Here is a 26,858-nt window from a genome sequence, read left to right as displayed (position 1 = left end):
TATCTAAAAGCTCTTATCTCATTTATATTTTCTTTCCTTAAAAGTTTTTTTCACATCAAATTACTTTCCTTGATGACAAATTTGTAACAGATATAACAAGATTTTATTTAGCTTATATTAAAGTGAGGCACAATAAAGTATTATACTTAATGCTGATGACTCTAAAGACATGTCTATATTAATTAGATCAACAAACAAACATTAATACCAGGTATTAATTTAATACTATTTCCCAGTTCACGTGAACCTGAAATTCATTTAGCTTAATTTCTCTTGCATTTAGAATTGTTTGATTTGTAAGCGCTTACTTTTCTTTAAGCCAATTAAATAGAGCTTATTTACAAATTAACCACAGCAATATTATCCAAAGACAAAGACACATACTAAGACATACATATATCCAGACAGACACAACAAGAAATCTAGCTGCATTTTCTAAACTTAGTCATGAATCAGATATTACAATATAAAACTCACTAGTTTATAAACAACACTTGGAATAAGAAAAAAATTTTAAGGTTTTTTTTTTTTTTTGTCCTTTTTATCCCTCAGTCTCAGGAATTAGAGATGGTCTAGATAAGGTAAGTGATCCCGAGAGCTCTGGTCTCAAGGCACGGGGAGAGAAAATCAGGCTTTCCTAGTAGAACTCATTCCCTCAGGGTCAGAATTCTGAAGAGATTTTTTTTCCTTCAAGCTAGCTTTCTCTACTGGTTGGGAATTAAACAGGGGTTGGTTAACCTTTGACTGGCATTGTGTACTTAATTGGCGCAATTAAAGGTTCATAATTTTCATAGATACTCCCTTTTCTTTCTTTCCCTTTTTTTTTTTTTTTAATGGTCTTCAAAGGTTGGTCAGCCAGTGTATCAAAGGTGTTTGTATGTAACACGGACCAACCTAGATTGTGTTTTTGACTAGAGTAGATAAATCCTCATCTAAGCCTTCTAAAAAGGCAGAGTTAAGCAGAGGATCATCTTGGTGGTTAGAGAATGACTCAGGTGTCAAGCCAGAATGTTGCTTAAAAGTTTTCTTTTTTCCCCTCAAACCTTTCCTAATAGTCCAGAATTCATTCATCTGATCTTTGCTTGCACTGTTGAATCTCTGTCCAGTCTACGGTTTTTGGAAAAAGCTCTGGGATAAATTCAAGTAATTTCGGAGCTAATTCCTTGTATTCAGTGCAAGCCTCTGGACTATGTGATTCAAAATCCATTAAGGGGCGTTTCCATCCTGCCTTCTCTATCCATTCCCTTGCTTGGCTTTCAGAAACTAACAGCTGGATTAATTGATATAGATCTGGAAACCCACTCGTAGGCCGGATGGTTAATTCAAATTCCTTAGCAAATCCCAATGAATCCTGACTTGGATCGGGAAATTCCTTAGCCAAAACTCTAAGTTCTACTTGGGTTCAGGGTGTGTACGTAAGCACCAAGGACGGCTCACCTCTCCCTGTAATGAGTTTCTCCTTAAAGGGAGCTATAGGGCTTCCCTGGTGGTGCAGTGGTTAAGAATCCGCCTGCCAATGCAGGGGACACGGGTTTGAGCCCTGGTCCGGGAAGATCCCACATGCCACGGAGCAACTAAGCCTGTGCGCCACGGCTACTAAGCCTGCGGTCTAGAGCCCGCAAGCCACAACTACTGAAGCTTGTGTGCCTAGAGCCCACGTTCCGCAACAAGAGAAGCCACCGCAGTGAGATGCCTGCGCACCGCAACGAAGAGCAGCCCTCACTCACTGCAATTAGAGAAAAGCCCGCGCGCAGCATCGAAGACCCAGTGCAGCCAAAAATAAATAAATAAAATAAATAAATTTATTTTTAAAAGGGAGCTGTAATCACTTCTGATTTTTTAGTCCTCCTTTGCTGGGGAGAGGGCAGCGGCAGGAGGCAGAAGAGTTGGGAGAGAAAAAGGAGATGTCATCTGGACCATTCAGATAGAAGAGGCCACGTGGGAGGAGCAGAGGGAGAGACGGAGTCAGAGACAGAGGGCCAGCAGCCTATTTAGAAGCTTCTAGACACCAATCAAAGTAAGCATTCCATGCAATCTGTTTGATCTTATGGCGGCTTTTTCTAATTCTGTGCACAAAACAGCAATTTTGGGTTAGCAGAAGAACCTCAATTTGGCCATTTTATGTTGAGATCTCCTTTAGTATAATTTCCCCAATTACGTAGGTACTTGCATGTATAAACCTGGCTGAGGTGTTAGCCAGAGGCTGGCTTTCTGATGCCCCTTGTTTCTGTGTTTGAGAGGCTCTATTTCCCATATTTAAAAAAAATATTTATTTATTTATTTATTTGGTTGCACTGGGTCTTAGTTGCGGCAGGTGGGCTCCTTAGTTGCCACTCGTGGCTCCTTAGTTGTGGCATGCGAACTCTTAGTTGTGGCATGCATGTGGGATCAAGTTCCCTGACCAGGGATGAAACCCGAGCCGCCTGCATTGGGAGCGCGGAGTCTTAACCACTGCGCCAGCAGGGAAGTCCCCTATTCCCCATTTTAAAGTAGAATTTGTTAGGGATAAAATTTACTAGTGAAACTGTGTGGCTGCCAGTGTGCTGCTTGTGAGCTTAACTCCTCTAGGCATCCCGCCAGAGTCGTTTCAGCCCTCCTACATGTCTCAGTTTCTCCTTTTGGTGGTCTAAGACCACCACAGGTGCTCGCTGAATGGCCGATTCTTATCTGCGACCCCTGGATGAGCAAACGTTTTAATTAATGAGTGGGCTTCCCTATGGGACCACTGCACGGTATGAGGACTCTGCCTCCAAGCCGTGACCAGCCGGGAGGAGTCTTGTCCCTTTTCTTCGGAGCAAAGCTCTCATGTAATAGCTTCACTTTTATCCCAACAAATTCTATTAAGGCGGCCAAATTGAGGAAAAGCGTCAGATCAGCCTCTTACCTAACCACTCAGTGCAGACCCCTCTGTCTTCTACAACTGAGCAAACCCTGGTATCTTTCAACCAAGCCCCCCGCACCCCAGTATCTTTCAACTGGGTGGGTATTCCCCGGTATCTTTCATCCAGGCCCACCCCCCCAAGTATCTTTCAACTGGGAGGGGTCAGGTACCTGCTATATACCCCCAAATAAAACCCAGGATCATCTACCAATACGGGAGATCTGAGAACCAGGCGAGACTCACCCAGATTCATCTGGACTCTCCAAGGTGGCAGATGGGCACAAGGGGCCTCTGCTGGTACCAAGGCTCTGGTTCCTCATAGAGTTTCGGTGAAGGAGAGAAGTCCATTCTGGATCCCTTCGTGGTTGCCATAAAAACTGTCAACTAAAGAAATTCACAGGGCTTCCCTGGTGGCGCAGTGTTTGGGAGTCCGCCTGCCGATGCAGGGGACACGGGTTCGTGCCCCGGTCCGGGAAGATCCCACATGCTGCGGAGCGGCTGGGCCCGTGAGCCATGGCCGCTGAGCCTGCGCGTCCGGAGCCTGCGCTCCGCGACGGGAGAGGCCACAACAGTGAGAGGCCCGCGTACCGCAAAAAAAAAAAAAAGAAAATCACAACATGAGGGTTGCAAGTTAAGTTTTTTGGGGGGTAAAATGAGGACTGCAACCCGGGAGATGGCATTTCAGATAGCTCTGAGAAACTGCTCCAAAGAGGCAGCAGGGAAGGTCAGGATATATGTGATTTGGGCAAAGGGGGGAGTACATGCAATCGAGCACATATTTTTTTGCAGCGGGTTTCTGCTAGTCACGAGGAGCAGTCGTCACCATGAAGGATTTTAGTGCTTTTCTAGATATGAGGAGATACAAGAACTGGGCTCATAAATTCGGCTCCTGAAAGTATTTAACTCTCTGAAGACCTGTTCTGCCAGTTTTTCCCAGAGCACAGAGGCCTCATTTCTGCTCTCCACCCTGAGCTCCTTTCAGGGGGGGGTGTTGAAAGTCAGCAGCTGCAGAGCACATGGTTTAGTCCTTGCAGAGGTAGATGGCAAGGGCCAATTTGTTGTTGACACTTTATAGTGAATTATAAACTATACATGGAAAAGCATATCATGCAGTCAATAAATCCTCACAAACTGGACAAGCCTGCGAGGCCAGCGTCCAGCTCGGGATGCAGACTGTGACCTCAGGAGCCCCCCTTGTTCCCAGCCACTCCTCCTCCACTCCCCGTCCTGACTCACAGTTTGTCATTTAGACTCGTGCCACTTTACAGTTTGGGCTTCTTGTGAGCTTCCTCCACGTCGTCGTGTGTAGTCGTATTTTTGCGTGAACAGAGCTAACTTCCCAGGTTTCTGTGGTTCCTGCGTTCATTTGTCTGTTTTACTACTGATGGGCATCTGGGTGATTTCTGGTTTGGGCCTTTATGGATAAATAATGCTGCTGGGAACCTTTCCCATGTTTTGATAGACACCTACATACACATTTTTGCTGGGTGTATACATATGAATGGGCTTGCTGGGACACAGGTTGTACAGATTTTTTAGCATCAGCGGATACTGACTGCCATGCCCTTTCCAATGCGGTTTAGCCGATTTACACTCCCAACAGGCCCAGTTGCACTGGGTACTTTGTGTCCTTTCCATGTTAGCCATTCAAGTCGATTTTTAAAAAACAGCGTTGCTGAGGTATTAACTTACATACTGTGAAATTCATCCGTTTTTATGTGTACAATTCCGCGATTTTTAGTAAACTTACAGAGTTGTACGTCCACCACCATGAACCAATTAGAGAACTTTCCCATCACTCCCGGACCCCTCACGCCCGGTTTAGTTTGGTTTTTAACCTCATTTTTTTTCAACAGCCTTTGGGCGCTTATTTGATGCCAGGCACTTTGCTAAGCAACATGAATGATTGAAAGATCAGGAAGACCTGGTCCTTGTAGCCTAGAGAGAGACAGACGTGTAGCCCAATCACTGTGATCAGGTGAGGCACAGGGCAGCGTGGCATGTGTGGTGACCCAGAAAGAGTTGAGGGTTTGTGACGCTTTAACTGCAATTGTGTGAGTGTGTTGGGGGTGGTGGTGGTGGTGGTGAGGTGACAACAAAGGAGCATCAGCTTGGCCACCACCTGGGAAAGTGTCCCTCCAAAGGAGAGCTCAGCTTTCCAGGCCTTGGGTGGGCACCTCCTCCGATAGGACTTTCCCGACCACGTTAGGAAGAGGGCTTAGGGGTCTCAGCCCTTTACCCCCAGAACCTCCTGAGCTTTGGTACAGGTCTGCCTCCCTCCTGGACTGAGAGCTCTGAGGACAGGATCTTAGCTTTCTTCACAACTGTGTCTCAGGCTCAGAGCAGCATCTTAGCTTCCTGGGCTGCCATAAACAGTGCCCCAACTGGGGGGCCTAATGCAACAGAAATTTATTCCCTTACGGTGCTGAAGGCTCAAAGTCAGAAGCCAAGGTGTTGGCAGGGTCCTTCTCCCTCTGAAGCCTCAAGGAAGGTCCTTTATTTTTCTTTTTATTTTTTGGCACAGGGAGGTTTTGTGTATGTGTCTCTGTGTCTCTCCTCTTCTTCTAAGTACGCCAGTCATACTGGATTTAGGGCTCCCCTACCCCAGTATGACCTAATCTTAACTAAGTACCTGCAAAGACACCGTTTCCAAATAACGTCACATTTTGAGGTTTCAGATGGACATGAATAGGGGGGCACTATTCAACCCAATCCAGTGCCCAGAAAGTTTGTTGGACAATGCCTGCCATTCCCTGTGCTCTGAGCTGGTGCTCACCCTGGAGCCTGCCGCTGGCTTTGGTGTGACAGTCACTTTGGTGGTGGTGGGGGTCCAGGAAGTCTGTTAGATCATGTCGGCTGCACACAGCGGTGTCCTGGGTGTTCAGTATATTTTCTCCTAGAATCAGCTCCCCTGGGACGGCTCTGGATGCAGTGAGTCACTACACCCCAGCTTCCCTCACCTATTCATTTCAAACATTTTTTTTAAAAAATAAATTTATTTATTTATTTTTATCTTTGTTGCTGCGCGCAGGCTTTCTCTGTTTGCGGCGAGCAGGGGCTACTCTTCGCTGCGGTGCACTGGCTTCTCACTGCGATGGCTTCTTGTTGCGGAGCAAGGGCTCTAGGCACGTGGGCTTCAGTAGCTGTGGCTCGCGGGCTCTAGAGCGCAGGCTTCAGTAGTTGTGGCACATGGGCTTAGTTGCTCCGCGGCATGTGGGATCTTCCTGGACCAGGGCTTGAACCCATGTCTGCTGCATTGGCAGGCGGATTCTTAACCACTGCGCCACTAGGGAAGCCCTCAAACATTTTTTCAATGCACAGATAATGTGGTGATTTTTATAAACTTAAAATGTTTTTGTTTTCCTTTTTTTTCAGACATTTCCTTATGTATTCACAAATAATGCATGGTGATATTTTTAAAACTTTTTAACCTTTTTTTGGTTTCATTTTTCACTTCAAACATTGAAAAATAATACACAAATAAGGCACGGTGTTGTGAAATGAAGACGAGTGCAAGGAGATAGCACAAAGAGATAGCTAGCTGCCAACCCCAGGATCTGTTATTCCCATCTTAAAGCCCCTGATTTTCAGCTGGTCAGTTGGTCACCTGGAGTAGGGCCTACAGTTCTCACTTCCTAGGTGGTGGGGGAGCCCGCATGAATAAGTTCTGGTCAATGGGATGAAACACAAGTGTTCCATGATGGTTTCTAGAAAGCTTTCTCAAATGACAGCTCCTGGGTGCCCTTCGCCCTTTCTTCTCTGTTGCTTAGAAATGGGATGTGGTGCTGGCGTGCCTTCTGGGATTATGAAGTCAGGGATGCACCCTAGGGATGGGAGAGCACAAAGCAAAGTCAGCCTGAGCCATGGTTGTCTGTGAAGACACCATGGCCGCCCTGGGCTGTTCACACTTGGCCTCTGATATGTAGGAGACACCAACTTCTGTCTTGTTCAAGCCATTTCTATGTGTTTGCTGTGGATCGCCGCACGCGGGGTGGCCCACAGCAACAGGCATTTATTATCTCACAGTTCTGGAGGCCAGAAGTTTGAAGTCAGCATCGCTGGGCCACGTCAGGTCAACAGGGCCTCTCTCCCTCCCTCCAGAGAGGCTTTAAGGGAGAATCTGCTCCTGGCCTCTGCCAGCTTCGGGGGCTGCCAGCCTTTCTTGGATTGTGGCTGCATCACTGCAATCCCTGCCTCAGCCTGCACACTGCCTTATGTGTGTGTGTGTGTTGAATCTCCCCCTGCCTCTCGCTTAGAAGGATATGTGACTATATTCAGGGTCCACCTATGTGATCCAGGAAAACTTCCTCATCACAACATCCTTAACTTGATTATATCTGCCAAGACCCTTTTTCCAAGCAAGGGAATATTTACAGGTTCCAGGGATGAAGACTTGATATCTCTGTGGGGGCATTGTCCAGTCTATTACACCACTGTTATTCATGTCCCTGTTACTTAGCACTGAAGGGAGAGGGAGACCCCAGTGAATAGAAAAGAATACATGCAAAGGAATGTTCTGGGCAGCAATCTGTGTTGTAGCGAAAAGGATGGACATGATCTCTATGATGAGCTGACTTTGGGGAACATACAAACAGATCATGGTCTGATATCATGGGGCCTTATACAGTAATGAAAAGGAATGAGCTGTGGCTACATTTATCAACACGGATAAATCCCCTGCAGAAGGCTATGCTGAGCTCCGTGCTGGGGGTTGAGGGCCAAGAGTTGAATTGGACCCAGCCCTCCCCCAAAGGAGCCCCCAGTCCAATGATGGACCCAGACCCAGAACCAGTCATAACAGCACAGTGTATATACAACGGCAGTGTGTCCTGGGACCTGTGGTTGTGCTGGGAGCTCAGGGAAAGCTTCACTGAGGAGGATACTGAAGGATAACTAGGTTTGCACCAGACAGTCTTGGGGGAGGGGCATTCCAAGTGGGGAGAAGTCCAGGGACAACGGTGTGGCTGTGTGAGAGGAGTGAGGGGAGCAGCTGCAGGCAGGGTGCTGCCAGGGTCGGGCAACAGAGCTCCCAACAAGAGAGGGGACTTCCTGGCCCAAGTGACTGAGTGTCACGAGTGGTGTGACCAGGCTCTGCCCACCCCTCCAAGTGTCAGCAGTCACCAGGGTGACAACCTTCCTCATTCAGTCCAGGGCGGAAAGACGTTTCCACAACCAGGGATGACAGTCCTGAATTTTCCCCGTGCGCAGCTGTTTTCCCTTTGCCATGCGCTTCCCTCCCCCAGCGACCCAGTCATTCCCCACTGTTCTCTGCACGGCTCTGCATCCGAGTAGCTACACAGGTAAATACAGGTAAATACAGGTAAATACAGAAGCCAGCGTTCTTGCATTTTTGGTCGGTAACTCCTCTCCATTTTCTTATCTGAGGAAGACGACTACACGAAGCAGTAGTTAGAAATCCGTGAGGATGGGCACATGACGCATAAAGATGAACCTTTCGGCAGTAACAGCACGAAGAGGGGAGCGAATGCAGCTATTTAGGAGCAAAGTTTTAGTAAACCATCGAAATGAACATTAATCTTGGAAACATTATGTTAAGTGAAAGAAGACAGACATAAAAGGCAACATATTTTATGATTTTATTTATCTGAAATGTCCAGAATAGGCACATCCGTAGAGACAGAAAGTAGATTAGTGGCTGCCAGAGTCCGGGATTGTGGGGGTTAGGGGGAGAGAGCAATGGCAGGGACTAACTTCTTTGGGGAATGATGAAAACGCTCTGAAATTGGATTGTGGTGAGGGTTGCACAGCCTTGTGAATATACTGAAACCCACTGCACTTTATACTTTAAATTAGTGAGTTTTACAGTATGCAGATTATTTCTCACTTAAAAAAAAAAAACCAAAAACCAACCCTACCACCCTGTGTGTAGCAATAGAAATGTACTCGGGTGCAGTAATGGACAAAAACAACCCCCCAGAGCAGCTGCACCCAGGTGTCCACTCCAAGTGCCACTCCATGTAGCAGCCAGGCGGCACGGAGCGTGGTGTGTAAACGGGACCGGAGGTCAGGCTGCGGTGCAGATTCAGATTCTCAGCGTATAGCCCAGAGAATCTGAATTTCTCACGCTCTCCCAGATGATGCTGGTGCCGCTGGTCTTAGGACCACACTTCCTGTAGGAAGGCAGTTCTGGTTATCTACTGCTGTGTAACAGTCCTTCACAAAACATAGAGGCATAAAACGATTGTTTACATGTCACGGTTCTGTGAATTGACTGGACTCGGGTGGCTCCCATGGGGTCTCTCATGCAGTTGTAGTCAGATGGTGGCTGGGGCTGGAATGCTCCGAAGGCTGCTCACCTGGGCTCACCTGTCTGGTACCTGGGCTGGGATGGCTACAACCGCCAGGGCCTGGCCAGGCCTTGACCTCTCTCCATGCAGCCTTCTCACATGACTACCTTTCCACATTCCTTAGAGTAGTCTGCTCTGTGACATTGGCAGCTAGCTTTCCCCGGAATGAGTGTTCCAAGACACTGCACAAGAGTGTTCCAAGAAGCTGCAAGGTCTGCTGGCCTGAGCCTAGAAATTGGAGCATTATCATCATTCTTTGGGGTTCTAATGGGCAAAGCAGTCACAGGGCCCACTTGAATTCAAGGAAAGATCACATAGCCCTCAGTGGGAGGGATTTTAAAGAGCTTCAGCGCCATTTTTAATCCTCCAAAAAGGTTCTGCTAGATTCCTCGGGAAGAGCTTGTAGGTGCACTGTTCCCTCCTGAGTTCTCGTACCTTCACAACAGTTTCATTGCCACCTGGTTTTGTTGTAGATCTAGTCTGTGAGACTGGGTGTGCTATCCTGGCTGAACTGTTTCTATGTAGGAATTTGTGGATATTGAAGTACTATACCACCACTGACACCATCATCCAAGACTCTTCCCTCTGTGTTTCAATTTGAACCTGTATATTTTTTTCATTCCTGATACAGGTCATCACCCAGTGTGGGAGCCACAGGGCTCATAGAACATGTAGGAATGTTCTGGCCAGTGAGCCCTCATCTGCCTTTGGCTGTGTGACCTCTAGAGACTTGAACTTTCTGAGCTTCTTCATTAGAAAATGAAATACTTACTTTGAGGAGATGCATTAAGAGATGGCAGATTAAAAAGAGAGAGAGAAAGAGATAGCAGATAAAGGCACCTGGCACATGTTACACAGTCAGTAAAGAGTAGACATGAGAAAAATAAAAAATAAGACAGTTGCCAACAGATTGAAGAGAAAAACAAAGACAGATTGGAGGTGTGGGCGGGATGGTAAGTCAAGCCAATCCTTCTAGAGCAATTGGTAATATTTTACAAGAGCTGGGCAGCTGTTCTTTCCTTTGGCCTGGAATTTCCCCATCTGGGAATAAATCCCAAGGAAGTCATTCCCAAGGGGCAGATATGCAGTTCCTCTGCAGATGTTTTTAACAGCACTATTCACAATAGGAAACAAAACAAGCGACTCATTTAAAAAGTCCTGAAAAAGCAGAGGAAGAGAGCAAGACAGCAACAGAAAACAGAAGTGTAGGGAGTTCAAGGGGTTAGTCCCTCCACTAAAGCAACCATTAAGCAAAAACTGACAGAACTAACTTATTTTGGAACTCTGGAATCCAACCAAGAGCTTACAGCAACCAGGGGAGTGTTTAATGAAGCAAAAAAAAAATGTTAAGTTTCAGTAAGAGGGGATTGTGGTGTCTTTTCCTTCCCACCCACCATCCCCCATTGCCCTGCACACAGGTGGCTGTGGAAATGGTAGCCCATGTTCCTGGTGTGACATGCTGAGCCAGGGGTCAATGTGGACTTTGTTTTCAAACACTGTGCTGGAAAGTTTCAACCAATTTGGCAGTTCCCTAAGGTACTGGTGCTGAGGTTTTGCTTGGTTTTGCGCCCCCTCAGGTTGAATCCACTTTCAGGAAGTGACTGTCAAAAGCATTCAAAGACATAGAATCCCCTTAGCCATCTGGGGCAAGGGTCAGTGGACAAGGATATCAGCAGATACTAAAAGGCCTGGGAAGAAGGAGGCTGAGGAGGAAGACACCTGGGTGGAATAACGGCATATACCACGGTATTTGGACTACAATGAACATGCCCAGGGCCAGACGCATACACAGAAGGGATCTCATAGGATCCTAGGCCTACAAGTCTAGCTGACCTCTAGGCTCTGCATAAGCAGGAGATGAAGCAGAGTCCTAGGTGGCCTGGCCAAGCATTGTAGGAGCACCCCAGGTCAGATCCAATCTGCAAAGACCGGGAGAAGGGTTATTTCTTCTTCTTTTTGGCTCCGGGCTTTTATGAAAATTTCTGTCCACTGAGATAATAGAACAGAGAGTTTAGTGATGGCACATGGCAAGAAATACAGTTTTTACAAAATAGTTTTGAAAAGTCACCAAAAAACCCCACACAAAACAGAAAATGTCAGTTCTCCACAATCAATAACAACAAACTCTGGGGAGAGGGAAGAATCTGATCTTCAGAGTTATCATGTTATAATATTCAAAATATCCAGTTTTCAACAACAACAAAAAATGACGAGGAATGCAAAGAAAGAAAAGAGTATGTCCCATTCACAGGAGAAAAAGAAATTACAAGAAATTGTCCCTGAGAAAGCTCAGATATTCAACTTACTAGACAAATACTTTAAATCAATTGTCTTAAATATGCTTCAAAAGCTAAAGAAGCCCAGGAGAATGATGTAAGAACAAATGGAGACTATTACTAAAAAGATATAAATTATGAAGAGGAACTATACGGAAATACTGGAGATGAAGAGCACAGTAGTTGAAATAAAAAGTTCGCTGGGGTATCAGAACCAGATCTGAGCAGGCAGAGGGAAGAATCAGCAGACAAAGACAGAGCAAGTGAAACCATCCAGTCTGAGGAGCAGAGAGAAAAAATCATGAGGGAAAATGTTCAGAGCCTGAGGGATGCGTGGGCCATCACGAGATATACCAATATATGCATTATGAGAACCCCAGAAGAAAGAGAGAGAGAGAGAGACAGAGAGGGAGGGGCAAAAGAATATTTGAAGAAATTAAGGCCAAACACTTCCGAAATTTGGTGAAGTCATAATCTGCATATTCAAAACCTCAATGAACTAAAAGTATGACAACCCCAAAAAGATCTGCAAGAGACGTATTATATTCAAATTCTCAAAAGCCACATACAAGGAAAAGGATTTGGGAAAGTTAGAGGGGTAGCAAGCACCAGAAACTTGTCTCCCCACCTAGACAAGAATTGCCCAGGCAAAATCTGTCTCTTGTAAATATTTTGGAACTCTGGAGTCTATTGGAGGCTTGTAACTTCCAAGTAAAGGCTTGGACAGAAAAGGTGGTTAATCTCAGTCAATTTTAGCTCTTAGCAGCATATTAATTCCTCCTCCTACCCCTCAGTGCCATGGCAGGCAGCTGTTCATGTGTTCTTGGAGCAGCTTGTACAAGGTTGGCAGAAGCCGGGCAGAGGGGAGGACCATGTACTTCAGATACTGCACATCTGCCCTCTAATCACTGATTGCTGCTTCTGATCACACAGGTGCAGACCCAGAGGCAGGGCTATTGTGGCTCCTCCACATAGTGTTACAAGCCACACCCTCTCTGGCTGAAGTGACTTCCAGGGGATGTAAAGGACCAGGCCTTCTTTTCTTACTTTATTTTTCTCTTTTCCCCATTTTGGGAGCCAGACATTGAAAAATAAGACATTCAAAAGCACCTGCAATACAGAAGAAATTAGAAAATCATCGTGCATGACCAAGGGAAAATGCAGACTCAAAAAACAACAGACAAGGGATTTCCCTGGTGGTCCAGTGGTTAAGAACCCATCTTGCAATGAAGGGGACGCTGGTTCAATCCCTGGTCAGGGAACTAAGATCCCACATGCCACAGGGCAACTAAGCCTCAACGACGGAGCCTGTGCGCCACAACTAGAGAGATGCCCGTGCACTACAACGAAACATCCTGGGTGCCGTAACTAAGACCCGACACAGCCAAAAAATAAATAAATACATAAAAACAGAAACAAAATAACAAAACAAAACAAACAAAGAAAACCACCAGGCAGGACTGTAAGTTTACACCTCAGGCTGATCCTCAGCAAAGAGACAGCTACAACAACTAAAAAGTCAAAATCAAAACCAGCAAGTTCTGGGGAAGAGAGGGAATCAGATTTCCAGAAGTATCACATTATTAGGTTCAGATGTCCACTTTTCAACAAAAAATCACAAGGCATTAAAAAAAAAAAAAAAGGACAGTATGGCCCATTCGACAAAATAAATAAACAAACAGCCAGGAGAAATAGTTCCTGAAAAAGACCTGGTGGCAGATTTACCAGATAAAGACTTTAAAACAACCGTCATAAAGATGGTTGAAGAACTAAAGGAAGATGTGAAGAAAGTCAAGAAAACAATGTATGAACAAAATAGAAATATCAGTACTTCCCTGGTGGTGCAGTGGTTAAGAATCTGCCTGCCAATGCAGGAGACACAGGTTCGAGCCCTGGTCCAGGAAGATCCCACGTGCCGCGGATCAACTAAGCCCGTGCGCCACAACTACTGAACCTGCGCTCTAGAGCCCATGAGCCACAACTACTGAGCCTGCATGCTGCAACTACTGAAGCCCGCACGCCTAGAGCCCGTGCTCCGCAACAAGGGAAGCCACCGCAATGAGAAGCCCGCGCACCGCAACAAAGAATAGCCCCCACTCGCCACAACTAGAGAAAGCCCGCATGTAGCAACGAAGACCCAATGCAGCCAAAAATGAATGAATAAATAAATAAGTAAATTTATTTATTAAAAAAAATAAAGCTAATGGGGCAAAATATTAGCAATAGGAGAATGTGGGTAAAGGAAAGGGTACACAAGTATTCTTTCTATTATTCTTATTCTTGAAACATTTCTGTACATTTGAAATTATTTACAAATGAAGTATTTTTAAGGTATCTGTGTACACTGATAAAGTTTTCGTCACTTACTCATCCCTTCACTCCTGCAGTGCGCACTGAGTTCCTTCCATGGGCCATGCGCTGTGTCAATGCTGGGGATCCCCCTGAGCAGCCCCAGTTCCTGCCTTCGAGGCCTGTCCTGTCTCAGCAGACGTGTCAGCAACACATCACATAGCTGAATGGCTCCGTGCAGTTATGGTGTGTGTGTATATGGGTCCTAGCCGGGTTTTCTTCTCACTACATTTCTCTGACTCCAGCCTCTCCAAGGGAGAGGCTAACCTTTTATCCTCATGCGTTTGGGGCTGCTTGGCCATTTTAGAAAAGGACCAGGGGAATGACCTTGGGCAAAACAGGCCTTGAAACTAAAGAACAAAGGCCCTGGGGGCCTGAGTCCCAGAGACAAAAGCCAGGCTCCCAAGAGTAAAAGATTAACTTTGCCTCTGTTACACTCTCAAGTATACCTAGTTGCCACAAGACAAGAAGCTCAATTATCAATTTTAACCTTATCTGTTCCTGTGCTTTCTTGCAGAAAATTCTCATTCACTTCTTTCCCCTCACAGAAGCAGTCCCTATTCCCGATAGATAGCCACCATGGCTGCTGATCCAAGAATTTTGACGATTTCTGAAAATTACCAGTGATCATGAGACAAAACCTCCCTTTTGTTATGAAAGCAACTCACCCCTTCTGCTCAGGGAGCTGGCACCTTTTTTTCTGCCGTCTTCCTTGTGCACAAGCTGTCTCCTTTAATAAAAAGCTTTGCTCAAGAGCCTTGTGGAAGCGATATTCATTTCTAGGGTATTGCTGTCCAAGAATCTGGAAAGGGCCCAGTAACAAGGACACTTGAAATGAAAATCTTCCTGTCTCCATAGAAATTCTGATGTGAGGGAGGACGATGATGGTGAGAGTAAAGACAAGGACCACATCCAGACTGGAAAGTAAGAAGTGAAACAATTTCTCTTCCCGGATGGCATCCTCTTGAATATAGAAAACCCTAAGGTATCCACCCAAAATTATTACAACTAATAAGTCAGTCCAGGAAGATTGCCGGACACAAGATCAGTGTGCAAAAATCACTTATAATTCTACACACTTGCAACGAACAATCCGTAAGTAAAGTTAAGAAAACGACTCTATGGCATTAAACAAAAAAACAATAAAATGCTTAGGAATAAGTTTAACGGAAGAACTACAAAACTTCCATTCTGAAAACTACAAAACATTGTTAAAAGCAATTAAATAGGATCTAAATAAGTGGAAACATGGTTTTATCAACCTTACTCAGCTGTTTCTGGAACTCTGTGAGTGCGTAGGGTAGTCATGCAAAACAAGGAGCAACTCGTGAACTGAGGTTTCAATAATTATCACAAGACCAAAAGAGAAAAAAATGACAAAAACCTGTGCTTTATTCTGGGAGTGATTTTGTAGGATTATTCCATGCTTTGCCCAACGAAGCTTGATGCCTGAACTTGTCACATGTGGATCTGTATGCACAGTGGTAGCCACACAGCAAGTGCTTTGCCAGATTGACATTGTGAAGATAGGTTTTTCCTTATTAGTTTCCTGTCAACATTCTCTTTTCCTCACTCTGGCTCCCTCTGCCTTCCTGCCCTGTGTGTGCAAACACAGGTTTACAAGGGAAGATGTAGGATCTCAAATGAATTGAAGGTGAAATGCAATCATGGTGCAGCATCTTTCCCCATTCTATTTTGTATTCTATTCTAAAATCATACATGTTAGAGATGGATGAGCTCGCATAGCCTCCAGCACGTGGTAGGACCTCAATCTCCATTTGTATGCAATTGAGTCAAAGACAGAATCACTGAAGATGTGGTCTCAGAGGACGGGGAAGGTTTAAACAAGCATATTCCATGGAGGTGACCTCTGGGAATGTCTACTTTCTTACAAAGATGTTAAGCCCACGGGAACCATACCATCTTTTCGACTTTTCACTAAAGTAATTGACTAAAACACCTGATTATCATGAGATTTGAACCATTTTAAGCCATTAAGTTGGTGGTGATTGTGTACAATTTGTACCCTTTAAATATGTACAGTTTGTTATAGATCAATTATACTCCAGTAAATTTTTTTAATGGCAAAAGATCTGAACAGACACTTCACCAAAAAAGAGACATAGGAGGTAAATGAGCAAAGTCATGAGTCCGTAGAAAGATGCAAGTAAGAAACACAACACCATTCCTCTACCCTACTAGAAGGGCTTAAAAAACCAAAACAAAACAAAAAAAACGCTGACAAAACCAAATCCTGATGAGGAAATGCGACAGCTATAACTCTCAGACCTTGCTGATGGGGGTGCAAAACGATGCAGCCACTTTGGGAAACATGTTGGCAGTTTTCTATAAAGTTATACAAACACTTATCATAAGACCCAGCCATCCCATTTCTGATATTTACCTAAGTGAGATGAAAACTTATGGTCACATGAAACCCGTACCTGTGTGTTTATAGCAGCTTTATTCATAATAGTAAAAAACTTGGTGCCGAATTTGACCAATGCTTTTTCTGCATTTATTGTGAAGATCGCTTTTTTTCACCTTTATTCTATTAACGTGGTGAATTGCGTTGATTGATTTTCAAATGTTGGATAAACCTTGTATTTCTGGGATAAACCCCACTTTGTCAAATGTATTTTCATTTTTATATATTGCTGGATTTGATTTGTTTTGTTTTTAAATTAAGTAATTAATTTATTTACTTTTGGCTGCGTTGGGTCTCCGTTGCTGTGTGAAGGCTTTCTCTAGTTGTGGCGAGCTGGGGCTACTCTTTGTTGTGGTGCACAGGCTTCTCATTGCAGTGGCTTCTTTTGTTCCAGAGCATAGGCTCTAGGTGCGCGGGCTCAGTAGTTGTGGCACGCAGGCTCAGTAGTCGTGGCACACGGGCCCTAGAGTGTAGGCTCAGTTGTTGTTGCGCACGGGCTTAGTTGCTCCGCAGCATGTGGGATCTTCCCAGACTAGGGCTCGAACCTGTGTCCCCTGCATTGGCAGGTGGATTCTTAACCACTGCACCACCAGGGAAGCCCCAGGATTTGATTTATTAATATTCTGTTAGCTATTTTTGTGTCTCTGTTCATGAGGGATATTGCTATGTAGTTTAATTTTCTTCTAATAATTTTTGTCTAGTTTTTATAATAAGTAATACTGGGATCATACAATGTTTTGGAAGGTGTTTACTACTTCTTTATTTTTCTGAGAGACTTTGTATAGTATTCTTTCTTTCTTAAATGTTTGGTAGATAGGAAAACTGTCTGGGCCTGGAGTTTTCTTTATGGGAACTTTATAAATTCAAGTTGTTTACTTGATATGAAACTCTTCATAATTTCTAGTTCCACTTAAGTCATTTTTGGTAATTTGTGTCTTTCAAGGAATTTGTCCATTTCATTTAAACTCCCTTATTATTATTTAACACTTGTATGATATATAGTGATGTCTCCTTTTGCCCTTCCTGATGTTGGTAATTTGTGTTTGCTGTCTTATTTTTCTTGAGTATTTGAGCTAGAGGTTATCAATTTTGTTGATTTCTCAAGACAGCTTTAGATTTCATTGATTTGTCTTCTCAGTATGTTCATGTATTGGTTTAAATGGTCGAGCGCAATTAAAAAGCTGTCTTAATGTCCTTGTCTGCTAGTTTCAACACCTCTGTCATTTCTGCATGTTTCTATTCATTGATGTGTTTTCCTAGTATGGGTCACATTTTTCTGCTTCTTGGCATGTCTCCTAATTTTTTATTGGACACAGGACATCATGGATGTTATTTGTTGAGTATCTGGACTTTGTTGTCTTCCTTTGAAGGGTGTTGGACTTTGCTCTGGAAGGCAGGTAAGTTACTTGTTGATGTGTTCGATCTCTTTGAGACTTTTAAAATAGTTTATTTCAAAATAATTACGGAGTCACAGGAAATTTCAAAGATAGTGCAGGGAGGGCTCATGAACCCTTCAGTGTTTTCCCCATGTCTACATCTTCCATAACTATTGTACAATATCAAACTCAGGAAATATATGTTGATAAAATATGTATGTATAATTCTGTGCCATTTTATCACATGTATAGATTCATGTACAGCCGCCCACCCTTACCATGGTTTTACTTTCCAGGGTTTCAGTTACCCACGGTCAACCTCAGTCCTAAACTACTGAATGGAAAGTTCCAGAAGCGAATAATTCATTAAGCTTTAAATCGCAGGCCTCCTGAGCAGCGTGATGAAATCTCCCACCGTCTCGCCCGGGATGTGAATCTTGCCTTTGTCCAGCTTAGTCCACCTGTTAGTTGCTTAGTAACCATCTCAGCTGTCAGACCAGCTGCCTTACTTTACTTAATAGGTCCCCGAAGTGCAAAAGTAATGATGCTGGCAATTGGGATATGCCAAAGAGAAGCCCTACAGTGCTCCCTTTAAGTGAAAGGGTGAAAGTTCTCGACTTAATAAGGAAAGAAAAAAAATCATATGCTGAGGTTGCTAAGGTCTACGGTAAGAATGACTTTTTTTTAAATTGAGGTAGTTAATGTACAATATTATAAGTTTCAGATGTACAGCGTAGTGATTCACAATTTTTAAAGGTTATATTCCACTTAGTTATTGTAAAATATTGGGTATATTCCCTGTGCTCTACAATATATCCTTGTAGCTAATTTATTTTATACATAGTAGTAGTTTGTACCTCTTAATTCCCTACTCCTACCTTGCCCCTCCTCCCTCTTCCCTCAACTCACTGGTAACCACTAGTTTGTTCTCTATATCTGTGTATCAGTGAGTCTGTTTCTCCTCTTTCTTTCTTTCTTTTTTTTTTTTTGGCCGCACCACACGGCACGTGGGATCTTATTTCCCTGACCAGGAATCAAACCCGTGCCCCTTGCAGTGGAAGCAAGGAGTCTTAACCACTGGACCACCAGGGAAGTCCCTCTGTTTCTTTCTTTTACCTTCACTAGTTTGTTTTATTTTTTTAGATTCCGCATATAAGTGATATCATACAGTATTTGTCTTTCTCTGTCTGACTTAATTCACTTAGCATGATACCCTCCAAGTCCATCCATGTTGCCGCAAATAGCAAAATTTCATTCGTTTTTATGGCTGAGTGATATTCCATTGTGTATATGTACCACATCTTCTTTATCCATTCCTCTGTTGATGGGCATTTAGGTTGTTGATTTTCGTATTATCTTCGTGTTATTGATTTCTATTTTGGTTCCACTGTGGTCAGAGAATACACTCTGTGATTTCAGTTCTCTTAAATTTGTCACAGTTTGTTTTGCAGCCCAAGATGTGGTCCACCTTATTCACAGTCACTCGAAAGCACGTGTAGTCTGCTGTTCTGTTGTTGGGTGGAGTGTCTGAGAAGTGTGAATCGGGTGCAGTTGGTTGATGGTGGTGTTGGGTTCTTCAGTATCCTGGCTGGTTTCTGTCTGAGGCTTGTTTTAAAGTTTTCCTAGAGGAAGGTAGGTTAGCTTTCACCCAGGGGTAGTTTGGACTTACTACGCAGACGTGGCGGCTCCGGGGTGTCTGCTGTGTTCCCCTGGCCAGCACTGAGGAAGCTACCCTGGCTGCTCAGAGCTTGAACATCTTTCCCTGTGAACTCTGGGAATTTGTCAGCTCACAATTCCCTGGTTGTACGTCTTTGTGCAGTTTTACTCTGTGCATGCAAGTCACGCACTTGGCAAAACTCCAAGGAATTCCACACACAAAGGAATGGCTCATTCTCCCCAGCCCTGATCTCCACCCCCTCCACCCACCGAGACCACCAGCCTCTGTGCCGTCCCCTCTCTGCACCCAGGATCGCCTCTGCTCACCCGACCAGGGCAGACCCAGGCTCCCCCTCCCCCTTTCTCATGAGTCCGAGCCCCTGACCCCTGGTTGTCCAGAGATTGCAAAGAGCTCTTTGATAGGTTTTTCCCAGTTTCCTAGTTGTTTATCAAGGAGGGTTAAGTGCAGTCCTTTCTACCATATCATGCCTGGAAGAGGAAGTCTGTTTCATATTTTTAACATTCTGAGAATAATAATGCCACATGGCAACACGGGGAAGTGATGGCAGTGGAGTTTCAAGTTCTCCTTTTATTTTAAGTGTTGCTGAATAGGAAAAAAAGAAAAGACAGCTACAGAGGCAACCTGATGTCAGGGATGAAGCAGTGGATGGAACTCCAGCCGTCCTGCATGCTGCTGCGTCCTGTCCACCTCCCTTCCACCTCCTGTCGTCTGGAGTCAGACCTGTTTGTCTGACGTGATCCTCACTCGGGGCGGGCTTCCTTGCCCCCCGCAGGCAGAGTTAGTGGGTCTCTTCTTTGCCACCCCCTCTGCTGCCTCACTCACTCGCTCCACCCTCACCCCAGTATTTGTCTCCTTCTCTTCCAACACCTGTGACACTTCACCCAGATGGTCACCTCAGCCTGGGTGTGGATGAGCTGGTCTGGGGAGAATGTGTGGGAGAACAAAGACCATAGATGGTGTCTGGAGATCCCAACGCCTGGAGGAAAGCAGAGGAAGAGAGAGGAGCCCAAAGTGGACTTGATAAAAGCTCAGAGAGGTCAATCGACTTACTCAAAGCCACACGCATTCACTTCGCATGCCTCTATGTGCCTTTGTGGGAAGATCAAAGCTAACGTTAGCCGGTTTGCACTCGTTTGGCCATCCTTGTTTCTAGCTGGCATCCACTCTCACTGACCTGTGTGGCCTCTCCTAATTGGCTAAGATCCACTCTGCACGAGACCTGCCCCCCCACCCCGCCCCAGGCCCCCGGCAGGTAATATTTTGATCTGCTTAACGGAAGTGTACTCTCTCCTCACCCAATATTGGCTGTGACTCCAAATCCTCCTCCCGCTGTAGCCTCAGGAAGAGACAGCACAGCAGGAGGCAGAGAGAAGAAAAGCGTTAGTTCTTGATTTTCCAGTCGTCTGGGAACTTCCTCACAGAGCAAATGGTTTGAGAGAGAAGGGTTTGAGTGGCAGAGGGGAGGCCTTGGGCTTACAAACACCTTCCCTCTCTTGAGAGTTAGAGCAAAGAAGACACCTGGTGAGTAAGACAATTTCCCATCCCACCCAAGCCTCTAAAATGAAAGGAGTTTCTCTGTGCTGGAGAAACAAGTGGTCTGGAGGGGAACAGCCAGGGGTGCAGGGAGCTCCTGCTCCGGCTGTGCTGTGCAGCTGGCTGCTGTGGGCAGTGGGTAAATAAAAACCCCTGCTGGCTTTGGATGGGCTGGGAGTGCAGAGAACTGTGCTCGGGGAAAGGCAGGCCCCGGGGGTCTGCGTCCAGTGTCTGGAGTAGAGACACTCACATGGGCTGACCCATAGCCTGTCAGGGCACTGAGGGGGTAGGCGCAGGATTCCCCAACACCGTGTGGGCACAGGGGAGATGGGGGCGTTACAAAGCCGAAGAGGCTGGGTGGTGGTAGGGTACACAGAGCTGACATGACTGAACACCTCAGGGACCAAGGCCACGAATGCACCAAGGATGCCAGTAATTTGCGTAGAAGTGGACACTGCTGGCCCAGTCCATGCTGGGCACCACGTAACCCTTGAACTTCAATGCAGCAGCAGGAATAGTGGAAGAGACTGTTGCTACTGAGCACCAGCTCCAAACATTCGGCAAGGTGAGACTTAAACGTAAGGCGGTATCGAAGAAGAGCACAGCTGCGTTTCTTGTACATCCACATTTGTCGTTTGAGATCCGCACGCGCTGCACTCCAGTCTCAAACATTCAGATGTATTTCTTCTGCACCTACTACGTGTCATGCCAGGCTCCAGGATGGCTGCAGCACTTGCCACACAGCACTGTGGACCCAGCCAAGCTCCAGAGTCCGACCTTACTTTGCATCCCGTCTCCATCACACTAGCCATGTGATTGTGGGTTGTCTGACTCTCAATTTCCTCATCTGTAAGCAAAGCTAATGATATAACTTGGCAAAATAGAACTAAAAACAAAACCTTCCCCCAGCCCAGACATCTCCACAAAAGCACTAGAAAAAGAAAACTCTTTTACTGTTGAACAGGCATTAAACTAGAGCGTGATAAGCATCACAGGCCACCTGCTAAGGGTTTGCAAAGACAGAAAGGAATCCACTCCTTTACACAGCCAAGCGCACTCTCCATTGCACGTGTGTTCTTGAGCTAAACAATAACTAGCCCTCTAGTAAGAGGATTCAACTGTACCATCTATCACATATAATTCATCCTAATTTTACCTGGTAACTGGGGAGATTAACTGTGCCTCCAAGTGAGGGTCTTTGGCAGGAAAGAATTCAAGGGTGAGCCATAGTAAAGTGAAAGAAGGTGAGAGCAGCCCCAGCGTATGGGGCTGTTAGTTTTATTTATTTTATTTTATTTTTGGCTGCATTGGGTCTTCGTTGCTACGCATGGGCTTTCTCTAGTTGCAGCAAGAGGGAGCTACTCTTCGTTGCGGTACGTGGGCTTCTCACTGTGGTGGCTTCTCTCGTTGTGGAGCATGGGCTCTAGGTGCGCGGGCTTCAGTGGCTGTGGCATGTGGGCTCAGTAGTTGTGGCTTGTGGGCTCTAGAACGCAGGCTCAGTAGTTGTGGTGCATGGACTTAGTTGCTTTGCAGCATGTGGGATCTTCCTAGACCAGGGCTCGAACCCATGTCCCCTGCATTGGCAGGTGAATTCTTAACTACTGTACCACCAGGGAAGTCCCAGGGTTGTTAGTTTTTATGGGCTGAGTAACTTCATAGGCTAACAAGTGGGAGGATTATTCCAACTATTTGGGGGAAGGGGCAGGAATTTCCAGGAGTTGGACCATCATTGCCCACTTTTGGGCCTTTTATGGTCAGCCTCAGAACTGTCATGGTGCCTGTATGTGTGTCATTTAGATGCTAACGCATTACAGTGAACATATGATGAGGCTCAAAGTCTAGTCGAAGTTGAATCTTCCACCCTCTTGGGCTTAATTGGTTCTAACCAGTTTTTGTTGTATCCTCAAAGGCTGTGTCATTCTTTTAATGGTTGCACCCTGCCCCCTTCCCTCCTATCTCATTACTCTCTCAGAGATTTCACTCCCATATTCTTATCGGAAGAAGAGGGGTGACAGTCCGTCTTCTGTAGCTTGTTTCAGGGCTGAGTAGGTGTGTTGACCCTGCCTATCAGGGAGTAAATATCTCTGGATGCCTGATCCAGGGGTCCCAGGGGCAGGACAGCTCCTTGTTTTGAGTCAGAGGGCAGCAAGGGCTGGAATCCTGGCATAGTCATCATCTTGATGTGGAACTGTCGTAACTGCTCCATAGCCTTCCTACAAATCTTCTTGATGAAGCACTTTTGCAACAGCATCAGAGTACAACAATAACTATCTATAGATGACAAAAGACTTAAAAAGCCACAGTTAAACACTTGATTACAAGGTAATAGACAAAGAAACTCGATTACTGCTGTTACACACAACATTTTAAGATAATAACCAGAGGGACTTCCCTGGTGGTCCAGTGGTAAAGAATCCACCCAAAGTTAGTTGAAGGTCAATGAACTTCAGTTAGAGTTTGATATTTGGGAAGTTTGTCAAAAATACCAAAAAGCTTTCAAAGCACTTTGTCAAATAGGATCACAGGTCACTGTGAAACAACACTTATTCACTTAACCAAAATGACAGAATATTTCAAAAGCAAATACAGATCACTTAAATGCAAAGAACCTCATACAATCTGTCATCTAAAACAGGATTCCAAGAAAACTTTGTTCTCTTAACAGAGAGAGAACTAAGCTCCAGTCTTGTACTAGCCTACTCTTAATAACAAAATCCATTTACCTAATTAAATTTAATCCAATCTTAGCCAATCCTGACCATGTACAAAAGCTTTTCTCAGGGCTCCTTTTCCATGAGCCTTCTCTAACTTTTTGTATCCATACTATTTTGTCCCTTATTTTCTTTTCCATTCAGAAACAACCAGCTCTAGGACAAAACTAACCTTTTTCTCTTTAACAAAATGCATTTCCTCACACCTTCTTTTACTGAAAGCACACATCTTACTTTCCTGGAATAATGAAATGTTTCCCTTCTTGTTATTTTTTAAAATATTTATTTATTTACTTGGCTGCATTGGGTCTTAGTTGCGGCACACGGGATCTTTGTTGCGGTCTGCGGGATCTTTTGTTGTGGCACACAGGCTCTTCACTGCGGCACATGTGGGCTTCTCTCTAGTTGTGGCGCATGGGCTCTAGAGCATGTAGGCTTAGTTGTCCCGCGGCAAGTGGGATCCTAGTTCCCCGACTAGGGGTTGAACCTGCATCCCCTGCATTGGAAGGCAGATTCTTAACCACTGGACCACCAGGGAAGTCCCCCCTTATTATTTTAATAGCTTTAATTACATATATTATAATTTTAACCCTTAAAAAGCTTAATCTCCAGTGAAAATCAAGAAGCAAGTAATTGTGATCTGTTTCTCATACCAGTTTCTCCTGATTGGAAAACTTATGCTTTAGTTTTCCTCTTCTAAGAAGGCAAGCATAGGTAGACTTAGACCTGCCCAGCAATTAATGTTCTAGTATTCTATCCTATTTGAAATGACCCAGATAGTCAGTGAGTTCTCTTCATTTAACTTGGTTTAGTTTCAAGTTACCAAAATCTGGAGAGACCATATTAGACATTCCCAAAACATAATTATTCCTATAGAGTTTACCTAAAAACTCTTATCTCATTTACATTTACTTTCCTTAAAAGTTTCTTGGGAGTTCCCTGGTGGTCCAGTGGTCAAGACTCTGGGATTCCGGGACTTCCCTGGTGGCACAGTGGTTAAGAATTCACCTGCTGGGCTTCCCTGGTGGCACAGCGGTTGAGAGTCCGCCTGCCGATGCAGGGGACACGGGTTCGTGCCCCGGTCTGGGAGGATCCCACATGCCGCGGAGCGGCTGGGCCCGTGAGCCATGGCCGTTGAGCCTGCACGTCCGGAGCCTGTGCTCCGCAACGGGAGAGGCCACAACAGTGAGAGGCCCGCGTGCCGCAAAAAAAAAAAAAAAAAAAGAATCCACCTGCCAACGCAGGGGACATGGGTTCGATCTTCGATCCCTGGTCAGTGAAGATCCCACATGCCGCGGAGCAACTAAGCTCATGCGCCACAACTACTGAGCCCGCATGCCACACTACTGAAGTCCACGTGTGCTCTGCAACAAGAGAAGCCACTGCAATGAGAAGCCTGTGCACCGCAACGAAGAGTAGCTCCTGCTCGCCACAACTAGAGAAAGCCTGTGTGCAACAATGAAGACCTAACGCAGCCAAAAATAAATAAATTAAATAAATAAATTTAAAGAAAAAAAAAAGACTCCGGGCTTCCACTGCAGGGGGCATGGGTTTGATCGCTGGTTGGGGAACTAGGATCCTGCATCCCATGCAGTGTGGCAAAAAAAAAAAAAGCAAGTTTCTTCGCATTGAGTTACTTTCCTTGTTGGCAAATTTGCAACAGGCATAAGGTCTTATTTGACCTCTAGTAAGCCTAGGTACAGCAGAAATAGTATACTTAATATTGTAAAGACGCATCTGTATTAATCAAACCAACAGGCTTAAGCAGCTTCAATACCAGATATAGATTCAGTATGGAGTATTTCCCAGTTTCATTCTGAAATTCATTCTGGCCAGTTTCTTTTATATTTCTGAGTATTTATATAAGCGCTTAATTTCCTTTAAGCCACTTAAAAATATATTTATTTATATTTTTTGGCTGCGTTGGGTCTTAGTTGCGGCGCGTGGAATCTTTCGTTGTGGTGCGCGGGCTCTTTGTTGCAGCGCCTGGGCACATTTCTAGTTGTGGCATGCAGGTTTTCTCTTCTCTACTTGTGGCATGTGGGCTCAGTAGTTATGGCGCACAGGATTAGTTGCCCCGTGGCATGTGGGATCTTACTTCCCGGACCAGGGATCAGGGATCAAACCTTGTCCCCTGCATTGGAAGGCGGATTCTTTACCACTGGACCGCCATGGAAGCCCCCTCAAAGCCATTTAAATAGAGCTCTTTTACAGATTAATTTTGGTAAGATACATACAAACAGAGACCTCATAGTTGCCATTCCAAAGTTTTAGCCATGAATCAGGTAGAACAACGTATAATCCATCAGTTGCAAAAGAGGTAGAATTCAAATCGGGTTTCTGGTAGATGGAACAAGCCAAGGTCACCTGTCTAGATGGATCCCTTTTAACTAATCTTTGTGAAAGGCACTTAGACTTCTATTTGTCCTTGACAGTCAAGCTCCAAATTACCTACCCCCTTTCCTGAAATTTGCATTTTAAAAAGAAGGCAGAGATAAGGGTTCCTGGAGAAGATCAGGTAGAACATTTGCCTCTCAGAGGCATGAAGAGAAAGGCATGTTCCTCCTAGGATGATTTTGTTCCCTTAAGGCCAGAAAAAAATTTTTCCCTCAACACTTACAAGCCTCTTAAGATAAGTAGGGGAGGTTTGGGGAGTGGTAAAAGGATTTGTAGGTTTCGGATTATTTGGAGCCACACCTCTGGTCCTGTAAAGACTAGATGTGTAAATTAAGGACAGCTTTTTGTGTTTTCTCTCAAAGAATTTGGTGGCCACCTCAATGATACCAAAAGACTTGACACCTAGGTTGGAATGTTTCACTTTCCCTTATTTACCTTAGGGGAGAAGGCCCTCCCCCCCAAAATTCCTATCAACTATGGTCAGTTTAGTCAGACCGGTGACCTCCCATTTTGTTAATCTATTTGCAAACACTTTTGAGCATCCACCCTGGGTTTAAGAAATTTTCTAATTATGGCCCTCAGTTGGCCTTTGATCTGAAGAGGCTGGCCTACAGCTCCACGTGGTCCCATTTCTGAAGGTAGCCTGACTATTTTTAGTCCATTCCACTTACCCCATGGTTACCCTCTACTCGAATGCTACAGAGTGGAGGCATTTGTGGCATTATGTGGCTGTCTGGATTTGTCCACTCAAAGGCAAAGAGGTATTGGGAGTGTGGGTGCAGGGGGATGCTAGAGAAAGCATCCTTTAGGTCTAGCACTGCGAACCAGTTTGCAGTCTCTGGGACTTGGGTCAATATGGTGTATGGATTAGGGACTATCGGGTGAGGGCGAACTGGAAGCACTGCCTCATTAACTGCCCTC

At 45.0% G+C, this 26,858-nt stretch overlaps 1 protein-coding gene across 1 annotated transcript in view; it reads left to right on the top strand.

Moving 5' to 3' along the window:
• The window catches only part of SHMT1 (serine hydroxymethyltransferase 1), a 60,441-nt gene that overhangs the window by 6,621 nt on the left and 26,962 nt on the right, over window positions 1–26,858 (top strand). The window lies entirely within an intron of this gene.

Source organism: Delphinapterus leucas, chromosome 19, assembly GCF_059928025.1.
Source record: "Delphinapterus leucas isolate spDelLeu-1000000601 "Yukka" chromosome 19, BTC_Dleu_Yukka2, whole genome shotgun sequence".
NCBI classification, from domain to species: domain Eukaryota; kingdom Metazoa; phylum Chordata; class Mammalia; order Artiodactyla; family Monodontidae; genus Delphinapterus; species Delphinapterus leucas.
The sequence above is the reverse complement of the archived record's forward strand: the minus strand, read 5'-3'. Positions and strand labels throughout refer to the sequence as shown.